Source organism: Bison bison, unplaced genomic scaffold (genome assembly GCF_000754665.1).
Source record: "Bison bison bison isolate TAMUID 2011002044 unplaced genomic scaffold, Bison_UMD1.0 scf7180017858770, whole genome shotgun sequence".
NCBI classification, from domain to species: Eukaryota; Metazoa; Chordata; class Mammalia; order Artiodactyla; family Bovidae; genus Bison; species Bison bison.
In genome coordinates, this window is record NW_011489342.1 from 2,611,261 (window position 1) to 2,627,231 (window position 15,971).

At 42.9% G+C, this 15,971-nt stretch overlaps 1 protein-coding gene across 1 annotated transcript in view; it reads right to left on the reverse strand.

The window, feature by feature from the left end:
* Positions 1-13,482: 13,482 nt before the first annotated feature.
* PLEKHA8 (pleckstrin homology domain containing, family A (phosphoinositide binding specific) member 8) overlaps positions 13,483-15,971 on the reverse strand; it is a 67,134-nt gene continuing 64,645 nt past the window's right edge. Inside the window, exon 17 of the mRNA XM_010829431.1 lies at positions 13,483-15,969. The gene's annotated coding sequence lies outside the window, so the exon portion shown is untranslated. The remainder of the gene's footprint in view (positions 15,970-15,971) is intronic.

Here is a 15,971-nt window from a genome sequence, read left to right on the forward strand (position 1 = left end):
CAAATATTGGCGTTACGCTGCGACAAACCAAGAAACATCAAGACTGCTGACAACCACAAGAAGAAAGCAAAGAGGAATGGCAGAAAGTGGGGAGGAACAGAAGAGCCTCTTGAAGAGGGTGCAAGAGGAAAGTGAAAAACCTGGCTTAAAACTCAACATTCAAAAAACTACGATTACGGCATCCTGTTCCAGCACTTCATGGCAAATAGATGGGGAAAAGTGGAAACAGTGACAGATTTCATTTTCTTGGGCTCCAAAATCACTGCAGACGGTGACTACAGCCATGAAATTAAAAGACCCTTGCTCCTTGGAAGAAAAGCTATGACAACCAGATAGCATATTAACAAGCAGAGACATCACTTTGTCAACAAAGTTCTGTCTAGTCAAAACTATGGTTTTTCCAGTAGTCATATATGGATGTGAGAGTTGCACCATAGAGAAGGCTGAACACTGAAGAACTGATGCTTTAGAACTGTGGTTTTAGAGAAGATTCTTGAGAATCCCTTGGACTGCAAGGAGTTCAAACCAGTCAATCCTAAAGAAAATCAACCCTGAAATTCATAGGAAGGACTGATGCTGAAGCTGAAGCTCCAATACTTTGGCCACCTGATGTGAAGAACTGATTCATTGCAAGAGACCCTGATTCTGGGAAAGACTGCAGGCAGGAGGAGCAGGGGGTAACAGAGGATGAGGTGGTTGGATGGCATCACCAACTCAATGGACTCAATGTTCAAATGAGTTTGAACAAGCTCCGGGAGATGGTAAAGAGGAGAGCCTGGCATGCTATAGTCCATGGGGCTGCAAAGAGTCGGACATGATTTAGTGACTGAACAACAACCAAAAGCTCAGGTAAAGAAAGATTCTTTCCTAGAGCCTTCAGAGGGAGCATGACCGTGCTGACATCTCCATTTTGGACTCCTAGCCTCCAGAACTGAGAGGATACATTTCTGTTGTTTGAAACTAACGAGTAATTTGCTCTTGTCCCAGGGAACTATTATACCTAGTTTTGTAGTAAAAGACGTTCATGAAATTTTGAATTTGGTCTCTTGCTCTTCTGTTTTTATGTGGAAATACAGAGACTGAAAACTTACACTGTTGTCATTCCCGTTTTCGCAGAATCTTTAAGTCAATGACTTTAAACTTGTTTTATGGTTAGTCCATGGTTTAGCTTGGTGAATGTTCCATGTGTACTTGAACTTTTATTTTGTAAATGGATATAGTTTTCTACAAGTGTCAACGAAGTTGAGTTGATTGACAGTGTTTCTTAGGTCTTCGGTCACTTGCAACCAAGAGTGCTAACTGGCGCAACATTCCTTATGCTCCCACTTCATTTCCATATTCTCTAGGAAATTCTCTAGGAATTCATATTTAGTGAAGTGCCCTCAACTAAAAGGACACACTCTCCCCTCTGGGATCATAAAGCATTTTGTTTATACTTTTTGTAGAGCTTGTATTACACTCTGATTTGTAACATAGTAATTCAAGAACATGTCTTATCTCCATTCCTCAATTGAAAATTCCTGGGGAGCAGGGTGTGGATCTGATTCATCTGTGTGTTTGCAAGGCACCTGTCACAGTGTCCTGCACACCACAGGCTCGAATTTGTTTGCATGCTTCTTGCCTGGCTGTGGAGACACTTCTGCCAAAAGAAGTCAGTTTTACAATGCAGGGACCAGCAAGAGGCTCTGTTAGACAGATCTTAGTTTTGGTGTGTGACTAAACATCTTATTTTCTAAAACATAAGATATTTTAAATGCTTCTTTTAAAAGAAATTTCCTCTCCTCGCAGTCCTGAATATTTAGCAGATCAAAACAAATAACTAAAAGGAACTTAAAAGAAAAAGCCTTAAGTGAAGACATTTATGGACAGTCAAAAGATGTCCTTCGTGAAAATTTTATTTCCTTTGTGTCCACGGGCAGCTGGAGTGAGCTGAGAAGGAAGTAAGTAACTGTTAGAAACAGGTACCTCTCTAACCACTCTACCACCACCACTTAACTAGTCTTGCCATGTGCTGGGCACAGTGTTATAAATATGCTCATCATTACATACTCCTCATGACAACACCATATCAGTCTCAAAGATGAGGAAACAAAAGATTCAAAAGGTTAAATGACCCAGAGAATAAATTACAAGAGCAGAACGAGAATCCAGATCTGTCCATTCCAGTCCCATGTGGTCTCATCTTCATGCTCAGGAAGGTAAGGGTACAGAAGGATGTTCCTAAAACGTGAGTTCCCACCACATGTTCAGGAGATTCAAACGTGGGCCACAGTGAAAACACCTACAAGCTTGTACCTGTCCAGGTGAGTAAGGCAACATACCAGGGGATTGTCATATGCTGCCTCACTGAATCCCTCCAAGGAGCTCAAAAGCAGGGAGTGTCCCCTCATTCTCTTGGTTTACAGAGGAGAAAGTGAAACTCAGAGAAGGTAACTTGTGCAGAGCCTCACAGGCAGGGTGCGGCAGAGCTGGGATCCAACTTCAGGTGTCTTCTGTAAAAGACATCAGTCACTGAGCACCCAGGATGTGGGCTCTAGAGTCCGCCTGTCTGGGCTTCACAGCTCAGTTCCACCTCTCACACACATGCTCCCTGGACAGATGGAGCTGCATTTCTAAGCCTGTTTCCTCATATATAAACGGTGTTAAAAATAATAGCATGTACTTCCTAGTTAGAGCTTCACAGGTGGCACTAGTGGTAAAGAACTAGCCTGCCTGCAATGCAAGGAGACTTAAGAAAGCGGATTCGATCCCTGGATTAGGAAGATCCCATGAAGAAGGAAATGGCAACCCACTCCAGTATTCTTGCCTGGAGAATCCCAAGGACAGAGGAGCCTGGCGGGCTACAGTGCATGGTGTCGCAAAGAGTCAGACACGACTAAAGCGACTGGGCACATTCAGTTCAGTTCAGTCACTCGGTCATGTCTGACTGTTTGTGACCCCATGGACTGCAGCACACCAGGCTTCCCTGTCCATTACCAACTCCTGGAGCTTGCTCAAATTGGTGTCTATTGAGTCAGTGATGCCATCCAACCATCTCATCCTTTATTGTCCCCATCTCCTCCTGCCTTCAGTCTTTCCCAGCATCAGGGTCTTTACCACTGAGTCAGTTCTTTGCATCAGGTGGCAAAAGATCTAGCACATACCTCCCAGTTATTCTGAGGGTTAAATGAGATACTATGTATGAAATTCTTGGCACAGTTCTGAAAGTGAAAGTGAAGTCGCTCAGTCGTGTCCAACCCTTAGCGACCCCATGGACTGCAGCCTACCAGGCTCCTCTGTCCATGGGATTTTCCAGGCAAGAGTACTGGAGTGGGGTGCCATTGCCTTCTCTGAGTGGTACACAAAAATTCATTGCTTGTAATTGAGGAAGGAAGTAAAGGCTAACAGAAAGCAAAAACTCAGCCCAGCATGCTGGTGCTGCTGCAGAACGAAATAGTTATGACTTAATCAAACCTCTGACTGGCCCTCATTTTAAGCACATTGCTCATTTTCCTTCTATTAGCCACAAAAGATAACATCCATGTATTATGTGGAGGCTAAAAGCACTGAGAGAGAATATGGTCATCTAGCCAAAGTCTTGGACTCATTTGAAAATTTCTTAGGCCTCCCACAGTTACAAGTGACAGAAACCCAACTCCAGTTAGCTCTAAATGAAGGGGGAAGTGATGATTTGTATGTTGATTTGTAGGGCTGGCAGAGATGGCCCCAGACCTCGTCTGACCCAGCACTCAGCAGCGTCTGTCTGCATCTTCTCGCTGTCTACCCTCTGTGTGGCCATCCTCAGCTCTCTGCTGCCCCCATCCCCTCCTGTCACAGGCCTCCACACAGCCAAAGGAGGCAGGCTGCCAATAAGTGTCTTCTGCCACCCCAGGCTGGTAACCCTAGAAAAAACGGATGTCTTAGTCAGCTGGGACTGCTATTCCAAAATGCCATACTCTGGCTTAAACAACAGACGCTTATTTTTCCCAGTTCTGGAGGCTGTTAGTCAGAGATCGGGGGGGCAGCCTGGTTGATTCTTGGTGGGGGTCCCCTTCCTCCATGGGCTTTCTTGGTCATGGCAGAGACTCCTTGTCTTCCTTTCATAAGAGCACCCATCCTATCATGAGGGCCCCACCCTCATGATGTAATCTAACCTTAATTATCTCCAAAACACCCCACCTCCTAATATCATCCCACTGGGGGTTAGGGGTTTCAATATATAAACTTGGGGGGACACAAACATGCAGTCCATAACAGGGATACTCTCTCCAAGTGTCCAAATACATTGTCCTGGAGAAGTCCCACAATGAGCCCGTTCTGGACCACATGCACTCTGCTGTGGCCAGAGGGCTGGGTACTGTGATTGTGGGCCCAAGCAGAACTCACAGTAGTGAAGGAGCTGTCACTCAAAGAAATAAGTGTTCCAGAGCAAGGGGAGAGGAGATTAGGGCAGAAAAATATATTAGATGTCCTCTAGAGGGAGGGGGAATATCCTATACAAAGTGTCAGGTCCACCCTAATGCCCTGTGAGTTCTTCCAGAATCCTCCAACCCGGATATAGCTATGAAGCCTCACAGCTGGCTCTAGAGCTCAGGCTAGCAGGAGGATATGCCACGGTCTCCATGGAAACGGAAATAGGTGAAGGTCTCCTTTTTGAAAGTGGCGAGACAGTCACTGCAGGGAGGGGACCTGCCCTAGAGGCAGCATTGGATCCTCTGTGACAGCAGGGACAAGTGGCCCAAGGAAGAAAAGGTGTATTTGGCCAGGAAAACTCCAGGCATGATGACCTTTTTTTTTCTTTTTAATATTTATTTGGCTGTACCAGATCTTAGTTGCAGCATGCAGGATCTAGTTCCCTGACCACAGATTGAACCTGGGCGCCTGAAGCATTGGGAGCATAGAGTCTTAGCCACAGGGCCACCAGGGAAGTTCCATGATGGCCTTTAAAGTTCTACCTCCTGTTGAAACAGGAATAATAACAACTATTACTATCACCACCATCATTTTTGGAGCTCTTACCTTCACCTAGACACTGTGCGACCTGACATTATACACAATTCCTGATTTGATCCTGATAACAACCTTTTGGGATAGTGATTATGACCACTACAGATGAAGGAGTCTTCCAGTTCTATAATCTAGTGATTATCTTTCTATTCTAATCAAGTCAAGGATTTGGGGTTTTATAAAAGGGTCCTGCTCTCACACAAGCCATAGTAGAATATCAGGCTCTCATGAATTTCCACTAACATAATGTTGAATGGTTCTGAAAACAAATGCTTACTGAAGACAGGTGACTGCTGCATTCTCCCATCTGCCATCCCTGGCAGCTGAATTTGATCAGCACAAGCTAGTACTGAACTATAGCTCTACTGCCCAGCAATTTCACTCGGGCAGTGAAAGGGTTGACATTTTATTTCCAAGCTCAGAAGCACAAAGAAAGAAATCTTTCAGCATCTCCAATGGACTGCAGCCAATTCATGTGCAAAATTCCCAAGTTGCTGAGTCTTTCTGGCTTTCTCCTGTAAGATGACTGTCAGCTACTCCAAATGGCTTCTTTTTTCTATTTTTTCATGTTTCAGATGCACTGGGCAAGTCAGTAGGTACCATCCTGCTATTCCATTTTTCCCCCCTTAGCCCCAAAGAATATAACACTCAGGAGTTGTATAAGACGGGATATTTAGATGAATAATATGTGAGTAAAGAAACAGCAGCTTACGCATGAAAAATAACCAGTGGGAAAAAAGGAAGTGTGGTGATTAAGTGAAAAATTTAAAGTTCCTCACTTGGAGTTACAAAGCAAATGATGTATAAGGAGCAGCATATACCAGGGGTCCACCCACATTATACAATGCTTTAGATTGTATAAGTCTTATTTTAGAATAGGCCTCCTGCCCCCTATTTTTAAAATAAAAGGATAGCATAGTTATCAAACAAAAGCAATATAATAAACTATAAAGAAAAAAATAAAACTAAATCAGTACCTATGTAAAACTAACCATCATTAACTTTAGTTAAATATCATTCCTGACTTATTTTTTTAACACAGACACAGATTTTACAGAAAATAGAGGACATGTTTATAAACATAGATATATACCCCATAAAAAGGGCTCATGGGTATTGCATTCTTTGAGTTCCTGCATGCTTAAGAGTACTTGATTTGACAACTTGGTTGGCAATAATACACTTAATCCTCAGAAAACTAAAAATAGAACTATCATATGATCCAACAATCCCACTCTTGGGCATAAATCTAGATAAAACTGTAATTCAAAAAGATACATGGAGAAGGAAATGACAACCCACTCCAGGATTCTTGCCTAGAGAATTCTGTGGACAGAGGAGCCTAGTGGGCTGCTGTCCATGGGGTCGCACAGAGTTGGATGAGACTGAAGCGACTTAGCATGCATGCATGCACTGGAGAAGGACCTGGCAACCCACTCCAGTATTCCTGCCTGGAGAATCCCAGGGGCAGAGGAGCTTGGTGGGCTGCCGTCTATGGGGTTGCACAGAGTCAGACACGACTGAAGCGACTTAGCCACAGCAGCAGCAAAAAGATACTTGCGCCCCTGTGTTCATAGCAGCACTATTCACAATAGCTAAGACATGGAAACAACCTAAATGTCCATAGACGGATGAAAGGATAAAGATGTGGTACACAGATATAATGGAATATTACTCAGCTATAAAAAAAAACAATGAAATAATGCCATTTACAGCAACATGGATACAACTAGAGTTTATCACAGTAAGTGAAGCTAATCAGAAAGAGAAAGACAAATACCACATGACATCACTTACAGGTGGGATCTAAACTATGACACAAGTGAACCTATCTGGGAAACAGAAACAGACCCAGAGACATCAGAGGACAGACTTGTGGTTGCTAAGCGGGAAGGGGTGTGGGGGAAGGACTAGCAGATGCGAGCCATTACATACCGGATACATAAACAAGGTCCTACTGCGTAGCAGAGGGAACTATATTCAATACCCTGGGATAAGCCATATGGAAAATAATACAAAAAAGAATGTATACAAGTATAAGTGAGCCACTGTGCTATGTAGCAGAAATGAACACAACACTGTAAATACTTCACTTAAAAAAATAAAATAAAAATTATACCAAGTCACTCCTTTTTCTCCACTCAGAACTTTGGAAACATTTCTCCACGGCTTCCAACCACTAAATCTGGCGGTAAAGAAGTTTGAGACCCTTTGGATTTCCTTCCTAATCAGCAAAGAATTCTTTCTTCATTCTTGATGTTCATTAATTTCATCGAGCTATGTTTTAGGGGTCAAGTGCTTTCTGTAAGATTCTCTAGAACATATGTAGTTTTTCGATCTGAAGATTCATTCCTTCATTTCAGGAAAAAATTTCTGTCTTATTTATCTTTCAGTGAATTTTTCAGTTTCTTTTTTGGGGCGTTAATGTTCAAATATCTTTGTCTTTCTATAATTGTCCCCTCAGGAATTAATCTTTATTTTTTAAATTCTTCATTCACGTGAAATCATCTCAAGCCTTTTCTTGCACGCTACCAATTCCATTTTCAACCATGTTTTTTGCTATTTCTAATTTATTTATATGTTCTATAATAATGCTATTTTGGCCAAGTTGTTTCCTTAGCTCTGTAATCTGACTTTTTATCTCATTCTTGAGAAATCTGTATGCAGGTCAAGAAGCAACAGTTAGAACCAGACATGAACAATGGACTGGTGCCAAGTTGGGAAAGAAGTAGTACATCAAGGCCATATATTGTCACCCTGCTTATTTAACTTATATGCAGAGTTCATCATGCAAAATGCCAGGCTGGATGAAGCATAAGCTGGAATCAAGATTGCCAGGAGAAATAGCAATAACCTCAGATATGCAGATGACACCACCCTTATGGCAGAAAGCAAAGAGGAACTAAAGAGCCTCTTGATGAAGGTGAAAGAGGAGAGTGGAAAAGCTGGCTTAAACTCAACATTCCAGTCCCATCACATCATGGCAAATAGATGGGGAACCAATGGAAACAGTGGCAGACTTTATTTTCTTGGGCTCCAAAATCACTGCAGATGGTGACTGCAGCCATGAAATTAAAAGACACTTGCTCCTTGGCAGCAAAGCTATAACCAACCTAGACAGCATATTGAAAAGCAGAGACATTACTTTGCCAACAAAGGTCCATCTAGTCGAAGCTATGCTGCAGTCCATGGAGTTGCAAAGAGTCAGACACAACTGAGCGACTGAACCATTTTACTGAATTCATGTTCTTTGAGAATACAATACACCTGTAGGAACTTGTGTTTCTTAGGTAAATTCTTATTAGTTTCCTCTGCTCCCCACTCTGTTGCCTTTGCTGCCTGTAGCATATTTATGTGGTTACCAGGTCATTTTATTTACATATGCTCATGCTTAAGGTAGGTAGGTCTGTTCAGACCATTTATTTGCTCTGACACAGTGTTGGTGTATTCTACTTGGCTATTTCCATCTCATCTGACAACTCTTTCTCTTCCCCTGTGTGCTTGTGTGCTATATACTTTTCTTCATGGATGATATTAAAAGTATTTCATAACTAGCATGACACAGACATTGAATAAGCAGGAAAGAGGTTGACCACAGTTCTGCAGCAGGGGCCTTGTTAGACCACGTTGCCCCTTTAGATAGTAGACTGTGGGGTGGTCTGGAGTTGGATCGTTCTCATGGGAGGAGCTGGAGTCAAAGTGGAGACACTTCAGATAGTGGTTATTTACTTCCTGGTTGGAGAAGGCAATGGCACCCCACTCCAGTACTCTTGCCTGGAAAATCCCATGGATGGAGGAGCCTGGTAGACTGTAGTCCATGGGGTCGCTAAGAGTCGGACACGACTGAGCGACTTCCCTTTCACTTTTCACTTTCATGCATTGGAGAAGGAAATGGCAACCCACTCCAGTGTTCTTGCCTGGAGAATCCCAGGGACAGGGAAGCCTGGTGGGCTTCCGTCTATGGGGTCGCAGAGTTGGACACGACTGAAGCGACTTAGCAGCAGCAGCAGCAGCAGCAGCAGCAGCATAGAAGCATTTCAATATTATAACAGTCAGCACAGTCACACCAGTGTGTACCAGCCAAACCCGAGCCCTGCCTGTCCGTGTGCATCTGTACGGGGTAGGGAGGAAGAGCTGTGTATACAGGCTTTTGTTGGAGGAGCTGGGCTCTGCTCTGCCCTCTGCTGGTTACAGTAAGTCCTGCAGCACCATGAACTCCAAATGGAGAAGAGAGATAACTACTCTTGTCACGGAAGACATAAGACCCTTGGGATGTGGGTTTTTCCTTAAATTAGGAATGGGCTGCTTGCTCCTGTCTCTTGTTCACCCATCTTTCCTCAGCGAAACCCCCTCTCCCTAAACACACACACACACACACACACACACACACACACACATACACACACAGACTAGCCCCACTCAGAGAAAGTGCCCAACTCTCCAATCTTCTTTCCAAAATCTGAGATTTTAAGGAAAATTCTGGATTTTGCAAATTTCCCCAATAGGGGCAGCATAAGGAACTCTTCTCATTCTTGCCAGAAAACGTGGTCTTTTTCTTTGGCAATTATATTTCTAAGTTTAGGGCATAGTGACAAGATTGGGCTCCTTTCGTTTCATCGCTGGTGAAATTTTTTACTGGTTAAATTTTTATTTTGGTAGTTCATTTTGTTAGGCTTTAGGGGATGGAGGTTCTGTGATCTGGCCTTATTTATCCTAAAAGACCCCAAAGCACAATTTTAAAGGCCTAAACCAGCAGTTCTGGAGTTCTCAATTTGGCTGCCTATTAGAATCATTGGGGAGGTTTTAGCAACACAAGTCAAAGGCTGCATTCTACAGATTGATTTAAGTGGTCTGGGAGGGGCCTATATATCAGTGTTTTTAGTCATTTGTTTTTAAATTCTTTTTAATGACTCAGATGGAAGGACTAAACAGGGTTGAGAACTATGAGCCAGATTTTGCCTTCTGATTGTTCATAATTTGATACACATAAGTACCAGTTACAAAACATTTTATACCTGTATTAACAAAGGCAAAATATTTTTAAAAAACATAAATTATTTATACTCTGAGTGGTCAAAATATTACGTGAGCAGCCAAGGAAGCAGAAGGAATTGAAGACATGTGTATGACTTTGGTTCAAAATATTTTTATCTAACTGGATAACAGAACTAACACACCTGGAGAAAACAGGGAGCACCACTGCAGGTGAGGCCCGACTGCTAAGACAGCTCTGGGGTCCCCCATGGACAGGAAGGCACAGTTGGGCGCTGGGCACACTATTGTGAAGAAGGTGAAGGTCGATTCGGTGAGGGAGGCGGCTACAGTAGTAACTAGTCAAGTTCCCATGTAGTCACACTTCCCATCCTTTTAAAGTTCTAATTTATGCAGTATTATCTAGAAGTGCAGGATGTGTTTAGAGGTGAAATTGATGGTTGGGATTTATTGTGTCTGGATAGTTTCTGAAGAGACTCAATCTGGGTTTTCAGGAAGGGGAAAGGGCATTTCAAATCTGTAAAGGAACCTGAACCATGGCATGGAGTCATCAAGGATCAGGTTTGGAAGACAGTAACAGGTTGAAAGAGCTCAGAATTCAGAGATCAAGGCTGTAGCCACTGGGAGTGTAACAAATTGAGTCAAGAAGTGAGGGAGGAGTTTAGGGTGTTTGAATTTCTTGCCTCAGAGACTAGAATAATGGTGGTGTCACTGACTTAGATGACAAAGCTTAAGGAGCAACATCTGGAACTGAGGTTTCAGATGAAGGTAGGGTATCTAAGGGTTGATGATCAGGAGGTAGGTGGGTCTGGATAGGAGCTCCAAGGCCACAATCCATGTGAGCACCCTGCACCTGAAGTGTAATTTCAGGGCTGTCTGCATGGAGGCTGCTCTCTGAAGCCTGGAGATGAGTTAATTTAGCAAGGGAAATGAACTAGGTCTAAATTAGGAAGAACTAGGCAGAGAATCCGGAGAAGGCAATGGCACCCCACTCCAGGAATCTTGCCTGGAAAATCCCAAGGACGGAGGAGCCTGGTAGGCTCCAGTCCATGGGGTCGCTAAGAGTCCGACATGACTGAGTGACTTCACTTTCACTTTTCACTTCCCACTTCCATGCACTGGAGAAAGAAATGGCAACCCACTCCAGTGTTCTTGCCTGGAGAATCCCAGGGATGGGGGAGCCTGGTGGGCTGCCATCTATGGGATCGCACAGAGTTGGACACGACTGAAGCGACTTAGCAGCAGCAGCAGCAGGCAGAGAATCATCCATCTCCCCCAGTGACTCACAAAAGCCAGGGGAAGAGATTTGGTCAATGAAGCACAAAGGTCAGGGGAATGTCTAAGGTGATCTCATGAAGGCCTCTGAGCCAGGGTCTGACCCTTAAAACATCCAAAAACTTTTCACAACAACTTGGACTGTCAAGTCAAAGCAAAAAGCCCTCACATTGGTCACACTCAGTGTTTGCATAGAAGTGACAGCCCTGTTCTCTGAGGAAGGAAATGTGTTTACAGAGTAAACCAGTCACTGTGATCTCAATGCTGATGTCAGACCATCAACACTCATCAATTCTTATCAAAGCAAGCCATCCCTGCTCCAAACGCACCTCTCCACTGTGTGCTTCTGGAACGATGGTGATGACAATGGTCAAGATGTGTCTGTGTGAATGGATACAGACACATGTATATGTATGCTCATAAAAAGGGTCTTGGACATCTCTAAGCTACCCATGAGAATGTGAGAATAAAAATATTAACTGTAGGATGGTTCTCTTCCTTGTTGCTCTTTGAGTTTCCTCCACTGCAGCCACTAAGCATAGATCTTGCAAGTGTATTCATGTTCTTGCAGAAGGTAATAAAACAGGTAGAAAACATACCCATATTCACAGGTTCTGGAAGAATAGGAAGCAGCAGTTGTTGCTTTTCCTCAGCTGGTTCCTAAAATTAGCACAAAGAAGCTTTACTCCCCTGTCTGCTAGAAATCAGGACAGATGTCCAAACATGGTCTCTTGAACCCACCTTGGTTCATCCTCCAGGAAGCTTGTATTGTCATGGTTTCCAAGTACCCCAGCGTGGAGCAGTTGATTCTTCACACTCTCTGAGCATTCTACTCCCAGCAGGTATGGGAGAAGGCAGGAGGTGGTCACCTGGTTATACCACCATCTTTGGCAGAACTGATGCTTATGATAAGAACAAAGCTATTACAAAAAGGCTCCTGGAGTTTTGTAGGGGAATTGCACATAACTTGGAATAAGCAGAACCCACATAAACTGACTTCAGGTCTGGATGGGCATTTCCACTTTACACTGTGAAAATAATGATAGTGGTGGTGGTTCTTCAGTGTATGTTACTTGGGTTTTTGTGGATTTGCCCATATTCGGTGTGGAACAAAGACACACACGTGCTTTTAGATACACCTGCTGAAAGCACTGTAAGCAAAAGGGCTGGGGTCTTATTGTAAAGCCACACAGTTCTCAAGGGGAGGACTTCTGGGGCAGGAGCTAGAAGCGGGAAAGGGAAAGTTGGCCTTCAACAGAGTTTTGCTGGTGCCTGGCGACTATCTAATTCCTCGTCCCTGCTTCTAGTGTGCCTGCATCATCCTTTCCTTCCCCATTGGCCTTCTCTTCTCCCTTCTCTTCCACGTGACCCAACATGGCTACCCCAGCTCAGACTCCACAGGACCCTTTTGCTCCAACACTACCACACTTCACTGGTTTCTCTCTCTCTGCCTTCAAACCTCCCTGTCCCAATTCTAAACAGCCCAGCTCATGTAAAGAGGTGGCTGGAGAGGAGGCCTCAAGTGGGCACAGGCGGGAAGCTTCCCTGAGGAGGTGGTGTGGACAGGGTTGCACTCCAGTGCCAGCCACATGCACCTATCTATCTGCAGGCATCCTAACATCCACCAGCAAGTATATGAGAGTGAACACCTGACAAGTGCAACCTTACCTTAGCACCAACTGATTTAGACAAAAAGAAGTATCTGCTTTGCATGTAAACTAATTAACCAAACAGCAACTCAAACATTTTGCACAGCAAATTCATCTCTTTGGTCTGCATTTGTGGTTTCTCTGAAAACAGAATTAAACCAGGCTGAAGAACACAGCCACCTGTGACAGCAGCTGGTCTTTCTAGCCTGCTTAGAATACCCTGGGCAATGCCATTGTAGTGGCCATTTGATGCTTCAAAATTATTTTTTGTTTAGGTCTAAGTGGTTTGTTATAAAGATTTTGGAGCTAGGCTGCCTGAGTGTGTAGCCTGGCTCTACTCATCAGCTGTGGGATCTAAGACCAGGGGATTCCCCAACTGTGCCTCAGTTTTCCCATCTGTAACTTCAGGTTAATAACAGTACTGGCCCTAAAAGCTGATTAGGAGGATTAAGTGAATTAATATCTGTAAAGAGCTTGGGATGATGCCTGGCAAGTAGTATGTGTTCCAGTAAATGATACTTATTACTGGTATATTCACTAAACAAAACCCCACACAAAAATCTTCCAGAGAAGCACTTGATAAAATACTTGAAAAATAAGTTTATTATAACTAATGAATATAAAATCTGACAAATGTTTTCAAATACTTTTGCAAAAAAAGTAAATCCCTCCCTTGTTCCCCCTTCCCACAAAATACAGAGTATGAACTTGGACAGAGTTTTACATGAAACCTAAACATGAAATTCTCATTTATCCAGTTGATCCTTAAAGGCTCCAACACATTATATTCTAAGTAAATGTCCATTAAAATTAAGGAATCAACAAACCACCAGTCACTTTCTTTCTACTGTCATTATGATGCTCACTCAAAATGTTGAAGGACAAGAACAAGTAACATAGGACTGCATGTGACAGATATTCAAAGTGCATGGATCCATGAAATCACAACCAACTGAGATGAGAATACTGGGGGCAGAATTAAACACTGACTTTAAAAAGCAATCCAAGGAAATCTATGTACATAGTAGCCTTTGGCATCTGGTCTAATGTGTTTCTTCTTTACAGAGACATTATGTTGTCCATTCTATTAACCAGATTAAATCAACCTTAACACATGTCTCATCTGACACAGATTGTCCACAGCCAATTTCACATGAGGTAGTTGGGCTGCTTACTGACATTCTAGTGAAATTGTCATGACACCAGGGACTCACGCATCAAACATGCCACGAGACTGGCTCATTAGCCTTCTGGGAAGCAACAGAATTACTTCCAGATCACCCTTCTTGTCACAACTGACTCCATAATACACCTATAAATAGACACAGATATGTGGGAATCTGTGGATGAGATCAGCTTTGCTAGGGGTACCAACCATCCCAGAGTGGTTTCTGTTTACAAAGTCTGGGAGGAAATACGATCGGACTTTAAAATACATAAAATAGAAAGTCTAGTGCTTAGAACAAGCAAGGTCTCTTTCTTGTGTTCTCACATAGTGTAGCTGAGAACATGTGTTCACTCTGAAAGAGAACTGATTAAAAAGGGTAACCAAAGAATTTGGAAAACTTCTGCTCCGCAGAGTAGTGCTATGTTTTTTCCTTTTGAAATGAAAGGTTATACAGAAACAGTGCAGAAGAAGGATCAATGCTTGTGTCAACTGTACTGCTGAGGGTCACTTCCAAGTGCCCTGAGGCAGCAGTGCGATGAGAAATCGTGCAAATGGCCTCTGTACGCAGGCTACTGCCTGTGCCAGGACAGGTCTGGGGGCATTTCCAGAGGAGGTCCAGTGAACAGTATGCTCATGGAATTGCTGAAAGGACCCTTACACCCTATTAATAGATAAGCAGTCTTAAAATACTATTAGACAGCTAGTGGGGATTTTTATGTCATTATTATGAACCCCTGAGTAAGCAACTGCAGACAATGAAGGGCTGCCCGGAAGCAGAGCGTGTTTCCAGGTAAAGCACTCTACATGCATGTCATAGGGACATGGGTTGCTGTTGACACTGAAGCTCATGTACAGACTCCACCAGATCACAAAGAGCATGGAAGTCAGGCATTCCAAGACAAAACACGTGAGCTCAGCTAACAGAACAATGGCTTAGAATGTACTGTACCCATGAATTCTAAATCTAAAAAAAATTTTAAAGGTTCACTTAAAAAAAAAAGAAATCAAACATGAAGACAGGAAAGCTGAATAATTATTAAAAAAAAAAAAACAAAAAAAAACCAACTAAAATCAGAAGCAAGGGATTCAGAAATGTACCATCATGGAACTAACTTCTACAGTACACGGTCATTTAGTAGGAAAAAAACCTAAGAACAGTTTTCTTCCAGAAAGCTCCCAAAATCGCATCTTGTATTGCTCATAACCCTCTGACTTTCTTTACTGACTTAAATGATATTTCTTCTGATTTTTCACCATCAGATTTGGTTTCTTTAGTAAGATACCTCTTGCTTCAGCTCTTTTAGTTTACTTCAAATTTAATAAAGAAAAGTGTAATTTATTTATTGGTCCCTACCACAAGCTTTTCCTACTTAAAAACACTTTTCCGAAAATAGAAAACTAAAAGCATTAACTTTAGGGATGGATATGTGTGTGTGTGTGTGTGTAATTAATAATCAAAAAGAGAAGACTGCAAATCTTTCCAGCAGCATTTATCTAATAACATATCACTTTTCCTAGATGGTACACACCATATGGTCACCTGCTTTACAGCTATACATTGGGACAGGGGTTCTTTAAGAAGCTCTTGCAGACTAAGAGAGAATGCTTATAGGCTGGGCACCTGACCCTGGCTAGGCCTGTGCCAGATGCTCCACATATGTGCTAGAAAGCTGCTGCTGAAGAATGGAGCAAAACAGTTTAAAAAGGGATGGATTTGGTACTCTGATGAGGGCACTATTCACAACAATTAGAAAAGGAGATCCCTCATCATGGAATATGATATTTGGGGAGGATTTATATTCAGAATGACACACAAATAATGATGACAAGGCCCCTGAAGTCACTACTTATTCATCCTAACAAATGCTGCCTTTCAAAGTCAATTTCCTGGGCATAGATGT